Source organism: Phoca vitulina, unplaced genomic scaffold (genome assembly GCF_004348235.1).
Source record: "Phoca vitulina isolate PV1807 unplaced genomic scaffold, GSC_HSeal_1.0 scaffold9, whole genome shotgun sequence".
In the NCBI taxonomy this organism is placed as follows: domain Eukaryota; kingdom Metazoa; phylum Chordata; class Mammalia; order Carnivora; family Phocidae; genus Phoca; species Phoca vitulina.
Window position 1 is genome coordinate 48,572,663 of NW_022589712.1, and position 7,272 is coordinate 48,579,934.

General features: G+C 39.8%; 1 pseudogene across 1 annotated transcript; it reads left to right on the forward strand.

Annotated features, from left to right (window-relative positions):
- The first annotated feature begins 2,050 nt into the window (after nt 1-2,050).
- LOC116634719 lies at nt 2,051-3,335 on the forward strand (annotated as a pseudogene). The gene has a single exon (XR_004300020.1). The product of XR_004300020.1 is annotated as an RNA-binding motif, single-stranded-interacting protein 1-like (transcript).
- Nucleotides 3,336-7,272: the final 3,937 nt, after the last annotated feature.

Sequence of the window (7,272 nt, forward strand, 5' to 3'; positions counted from 1 at the left end):
AGGGCTCCCTGCTCAGCTGGAAGTCTGCTTCTCCCTCTGCCCCTCCCCACACTCATTCTCTCTCTCTCTTTCTCTCTTTCAAATAAATAAATAAAATCTTAAAAAAAAAAAAGATGATAGTAAGGCTAAGTCCTGCAGGACAAGTAACAGTAGCCAGACGAGGCCACTAAAGGAAGACCGTTTTATTTTTTTTTAAGATTTTATTTTTTGGGGAACACCTGGGTGGCTCAGTCTGTTAAGCATCTGCCATAGGCTCAGGTCATGATCCCAGGGTCCTGGGATGGAGCCCCACATCGGGCTCCTTTTGCTCAGCAGGGAGCCTGCTTCTCCCTCTCCCTGCTGCCCCCCCTGCTTGTGCTCTCTCTTTCTCTCTCTCTCTCTCTGACAAATAAATAATAAATCTTTTAAAAAGAGGGAGAGAGAATCCCCAGGAAAATTTACATACATATATTCTTTCCTCCAAAGAGTCCAAGGAACCCCTGACACTTCTTCATGAATCTCCAGGTACTCGTGGACCTCCGTAAGAGGCTTCACAGACATGTACACACAGACACGTACATCCACTTGAGATTGAATTTACATGACCTCTCCGATTTTAATCTTGTTTGAAACTTCTTTTAATCAGTTTGTTTTTTTTTTTAACTTTCCCCTACATCTTACCAAGTTGGTTTGGGGTTTTGTTGTTGTTGTTGTTGTTGTTTCTGTTTATCGAAATCACTTTAGAGTGTTTCAGTTTCACCCAAAGCTTGTGAATGCAGGATAGCCATTTGAAAATCCTGCTGGAAATATGTGTAAATTTTCACTTCAAAGTGAATGGAATGCAAAATGAAGATGTGGAAGTAATTCCTGGGTCCATAAATATTTAATAAGCTTTTGGGTTTAGGGTTGTTAAGTGGCACACTTACAATATACTGTATTTAAAAATAGAATACACAGATTCCACACAATTCTTTGAGTGAAAAATTGTTCAATTTACCAATCATATTCCTTCAACTCAGAATCATGTCTGTCTTATTAATTAGTCTGTTCTTAACTGTAATTGTAAAGAACATTTCTGGCTATGGTCTCTGAGCAATTGTTTACTATAAAAAGTTTTCAAGTCTCTGTGGGGGCCGTGACACCGGCCAGCTCTGTCCTGCAGACAAGTGGTTTTGCAACACCTGTGGTGTCTGAGAATGTCCTGTGGCACTTCACAATTCCGAGCTTCCCTGGCTCACTGACAGTCCTATTGAATCAGGATCTTCCAGGTGGAGCCCAGGCATGTCATTTTGAAAAACTTCCAAGATGAGTTTTTCAAGACAAGCGTTGCACAAGCAATGGGAAGCCATGTTCTTTCTTTTCCTTTCCACTTTTTTGTTGTTGTTGTTTTTTAGTTTTTATTTTGGATTAATATTTGAGTTATACAGAAGTTCCAAAGTTAGTATAGAGAGTTCCCATATGCCTTTCACCCAGCTTCCCCTAATCTTAACAGTTTACGTATCCACGGAACGTTTGATCAAACTAGGAAATTAAGCTTAATATATTACTATGAATTAAACTACAGACTTCTGGGCGCCTGGGTGGCTCAATCATTAAGCATCTGCCTTCGGCTCGGGTCATGATCCCGCGATCCTGGGATCGAGCCCCTCATCGGGCTCCCTGCTCAGCGGGAAGCCTGCTTCTCCCTCTCCTACTCCCCCTGCTTGTGTTCCCTCTCTCACTATCTCTCTCTCTGTCAAATAAATAAATAAAATCTTTAAAAAAAAATAAACTACAGACTTCATTCCAGTTTCACCTTTTTTTCCACTGATGTCCTTTTTCTGTCCCAAGACCCAATCCAGGGCACCACACCATGTTTAATCATCCTGTTCCCTAGTCTCCTCTCATCTATGAAAGTTTGTTAGCCTTTCTTGTTTTTTATGACCTTGACACTTTTGAGGGGTACTAGTCAGATATTTTGTGGAATGACCCTCAGTTTCAATTTGTCTGATGTTTTCTCATGATTTGGGGAAGAATTCTTCAGAGGTGACATGCCCCATTCATTGCATTACATGGTCAGGGGGAGGACATGATGTCAAAATTGCATATCACAACGAACCTCTATATCCGGGGACTGCCTCCCAACACCACAGACCAGGACCTGGTGAAGCTGTGTCAGCCATATGGGAAAACAGTCTCCACGAAGGCAATTTTGGATAAGACAACAAACAAATGCAAAGGTTATGGTTTTGTCGACTTCAACAGTCCTGCAGCAGCCCAGAAACCTGTGTCTGCCCTGAAGGCTAGTGGGGTTCAAGCTTAAATGGCAAAGCAACAGGAACAAGATCCTACTAACCTATATATTTCTAATTTGCCACTGTCCATGGATGAGCAAGAACTTGAAAATATGCTCTAACCATTTGGACAAGTTATTTCTACAAGGATACTACGTGATTCCAGTGGTACAAGTCGTGGTGTTGGCTTTGCTAGGATGGAATCAACAGATAAGTGTGAAGCCGTGATTGGTCATTTTAATGGAAAACTCATTAAGACACCACCTGGAGTTCCTGCTCCTACAGAACCTTTATTGTGTAAGTTTGCGGGCGGAGGACAGAAGAAGAGGCAGAACCCAAACAAATACATCCCTAATGGAAGACCGTGGCATAGAGAAGGAGAGGTGAGACTTGCTGGAATGACATTTACTTATGACCCAACCACACCTGCTATACAAAACAGATTTTATCCTTCACCATACAGTATTGCTACAAACCGAATGATCACTCAAACATCTCTTACGCCCTATATTGCATCTCCTGTATCTGCCTACCGGGTGCAAAGTCCTTCTTGGATGCAACCTCAACCGTATATCCTACAGCACCCCGGGGCCATGTGAACTCCCTCGATGGAGCACACCGTGTCACTGCGGCTGGCATCTATGATCAGCCCTCTGGCCCAGCAGATGAGTCATCTGTCGCTAGGCAGCACCGGAACATACATGCCTGCGACATCAGCTATGCAAGGAGCTTATTTGCCGCAGTATACGCATGTGCAGACCACGACGGTTCCCGTTGAGGAAGCGCGTGGTCAGCAGCAGGTGGCCGTCGAGACGTCTAATGACCATTCACCATATACCTTTCAACCTAACAAGTAACTGTGAGATGTACAGAAGGGCGTTCTTACATGAAGAAGGGTGTGAAGGCTGAACAATCATGGATTTTTCTGATCAATTGTGCTTTAGGAAATTACTGACAGTTTTGCACAGGTTCTTGAAAACGTTATCTATAATGAAATCAACTAAAACTATTTTTGCTCTAAGTTCTATAAGGTGCATAAAACCCTTAAATTCATCTAGTAGCTGTTCCCCCAAACAGGTTTATCTTAGTGAAAAAAACAAAAAACAAAAAACAAAAAACAAAAACAAAAGATTTTTATCAAATGTTACGATGCAAAAAAAAAAAAGTAAGAAAAAAAGAAAAGAAAAAGAAAACTTCAATTTTCTGGGTATGCACAAAGACCATGAAGACTTATCCAGGTACATGACCGGATTTTTGTGGGTTTTGTCCATTTTGTGTTTAATTTGCGTTTTCTTCTGCTGTATGCAATGGGCTCTGACATTGAAGTAGTCCAACTTCCCCCATGGTGTTCCGTGCTTGCGAGTGTGAGTGTCGCTGTATTCAGTGTTGCCCTCCGCGTCTCTCTTCTTAGCTTTTCCATTTTTCTTTCAGCGTAGTGTGAAGTGTCTTCTCCTTTTCTATGAATTCCAATTTGCCTTAACTTCTTTGTTGCTGTAGCTGTCTCAGTACAAGTTAGTTCAAACTAATGATGTAGAATGCTTTGACCAAGTGAGCTGGTCTGTTACGCCTTGTAAAACAGCAGCATAGGGCTTTTAAAAGGTAGTCAATAAAAGTTGCTGAAATTTTGGCTTTAAAAAAAAAAAATGCACATCACTAGTGAGGTCAAGACTGCTCACACGGTTGAGGTGCCGTCTGTCAGGATTCTCCATGATGCAGAGACAACTTTTCCCCTCTTCTAATGAATTGTCATGTTCCTGAAATAACCTTAGAGTGTTTCAGTTTCACAAGAAACTTGCAAGTCATGGCAATTCATTAGGAGAGAGCTGCTAAGTCTAGCCTGCGCAGAAGGAATCAAGCTCCACCACCAACCATCCGCACCGCCCCCCGCCACCCCAGGAGAGGGAAGTGGCGTCTACATATATTATTTGGAATCCTTTAAGAAAGATTTGCCACTTCTCCCTTATTTACTTATTTATTTATTTATTTATTTATTTATTTATTTATTCAATCAGTTATTTATATTAGAACGGAATCAGGTTTTTGTTTTGTTTTTCAAGTTATAATTCAATTCCAATGTGGCTTTTTTTTTTTTTCCCCTCAAATCATTCCACCTCTGGCCATTTCAAGCTCTTTCAAGTTGGCTCCTATGTCCTTTTGACATGCTTCCTCTTTAAAAAAAAAAAAATGCATTTCCTTTCATTCTGGCATCACAAATGCCCCAGGCTCACCTTGGATTTTCCCTGACCCAGGACTGAAATCAGACATTTCTCCAAGGAGGTTTGGTTCTTTTGTTGGAAAATGACATCTGGAAACCAAGATCTAGGTGCTGGGTATGGTTGTTGCTGCTGGAGTTTTACTGCTTCTATGCCCTCTCTAAGGACAGAGCAGGGAAATATAAACATGTATACTAACCATATACACACATATTTATAATTATTTCTGTATTTATCTATCTGTCTAAATAATAAACTAAATGTGAGTTTGAACTGATGTTTCCAATGCTAATTCCGCACTACAGAGCTTATTCTAGCCTTCCCTGCTTATTTATAACTTCTATCCCTGGCAGTGGGAAACCTTCCCATTATCTACAATTTATTTACATATTCATTTAGCCCTTGTGTGCTTGTAGAGTTACAAAATTACTAACCCATAACCCTGTGAGAAATGAATTCACCAGCCGAGCAGAGTGTTTATGTATAGTTCTTTTTGTTTTCAGCCTTACCATATCTAGTAAAAACATTATTTTCTAAAGTTACTTAAGTCAGCTTCTTTTTTACCCCATCAGTTTGTTTTTGAATAGTATTTTTGCCTTGTGACTTAAGTCACACATGCTCAGTACAGAAAATAAGAGCAAGCAAAAAGAAGAAAATATAACTCATCCCAATACCATGGCTCAGCAATAACAAGATAAGCACTACTCACATTTTGTGGTGGTGTGTGTGTGGTCCTTTGTGTTATTTTTACTAAGACTGAGATTATTCCTTATATTCTGTTGTATGATTGTTTTCCCACCTAATGCTACAAATCTATAAAGAACCATAGGTTTGTAAACAGAGGCATCTCCTGATAAGATGCATATTTGGAAAGACCATCCTGGTGACATAAAGAGAATACAGTGGAGGTGAAGGGAAGGAGGGAGATATTGCAATCAGAAATATCAGCTAAGCAGATAGAATTATCTGTGATTATATGTGACATATTTAAAAGAATAGCAATGGGAAGAGGGGAGAATAAATGAATTTGAGAGGCATTTCAAGATAGACTTGCCAAGATTTTGGTGGATGATTGGCTACTGGAGTAAGGTAGAGGAGGAGGTAAAGAACTCTGACATGTTAAGATGAATAGATCATCAAGAGTGATGACATTTACCCATGTCCATATAGAATACAAAGCAAAGGACGGATCTTACAGAGATGATAGTTTTCTTTTTGTACATGTTGAGTTTAAGGTGCTTCGGTTCTTCCAGCTGGAGCAGTTTAAGGTCAGCTGGATGTTTGTGTCTGGTGGTCAGATAAGAGGATCAAGCAGGAGGCTTGAACTTGTAGAAAAAAAATGATAGACTTCATGCCAAGAGAGTGGGAGAAATCACTCAGGGTGATTTGTAAAGCTGAAGAAAGGAACAACAAATACAATTAGAAACTTAGATACCATTTAGGATTAGGGCAGGGGAAGAGGAATCATTAAAAGGGACATGAGGGGGAAAAGTAGTCCAAGAGCTAAGAAGAAAACCAAAAGCGGGTAGTGTCTAGAAAGTAAAGAGTGGAGGGGTTCAGAAAATGGAGTGGCCAACCATCTTCGTGCTGCAGTCACGAAACTGAAGAGGCTTCCAAGGACTGAAAGAGGTAAGGACATTGAGGTAACACACGTCAACTCTCTTTCCAAGAATGTGAAAGTGAAAAAAACCAGAACCACAGTGTGGTCTCTTGAGGAGAAGTTAGAGTAGATGAGAGGCATTGTTTCCTCTCTTTCTCTCCTTATTTAGGACTGGGGAGACTGACAGGCTCAGGGGTTGGAGGTGAGAAGTCTCAGAAGCCTGACTGGGCGAGTTGGGTCTCCTGACATTTAGGTTACCTTTATAGCCCTAAGGCTTAGTGAGGAATTATTGCAAAATGTGAAGAGTGGAAATTCTTAGTGTGGGTTAGGTGAGGGCAGAAAATATTGTGAGCCTTCATGTGTTACACACAGAGAATGCAAGAAGAAATAATAGAGAAGGTCATTTATTTAAAATTTGAGGGAGCTGTTGTCATACACATTTAAAGCAACAGTTAAAAATTCTGGTGTTACATGAAGAAAACCATAATAATACAACTTTGTGCTTTTTATCCATTATATGGTTTTTTAACTCAATCAATCTGTAATGCTCAAGTGGTTCAAGAACAATAATACAATGTGTTTCCTGAGGGTTTCAGATTTGCAATGACCTTGAGTATGGACGAAACTCCAGCTAACCACATAATACTGTGAGAAACCTCTAAGCTTCAAGAGAAAAATCTACATTCATTCCTCACGTGGGAGTAAATGTTTTGGACTCCTCTAAGCAAACAACTTCAACTTACATATTTATGTTAGATTTTATAGAAGAATGTAGTGAAAACATAAACAACACTGAACTGAAATATGAGTTGTTTATTTATTGAATGGCTCTTTTTAAAAAGTAATGATAATGTGAGTCACAGAAGTTAACTGCTCCCTTTTGTAATACAGCCTGGAATTTCTTTTGATGTGAACAAAGATACAATTATTTACACGTAAAATAAAAAGGTTTTTTTCAATTTTTTAAAATTAAGATAAGAACACTGATTTAAGTCAAACTTTGAATACAGATAGAAATTCTATTCGACTCGGTACTTACTACTACACTATACTCTACTCTATACTTACTACGATGTAAGTATGTTCTGTAGAAGAGCCTTTACCTAGAGGAGTGGGAAATAGAGCCTTGAAGTCCCCATCCCACTTCTGTTGCCAAATGGCAAGTCATTTGCCTTCTCTGGATTTTGGTTGGAGATTTGCAGCTTCT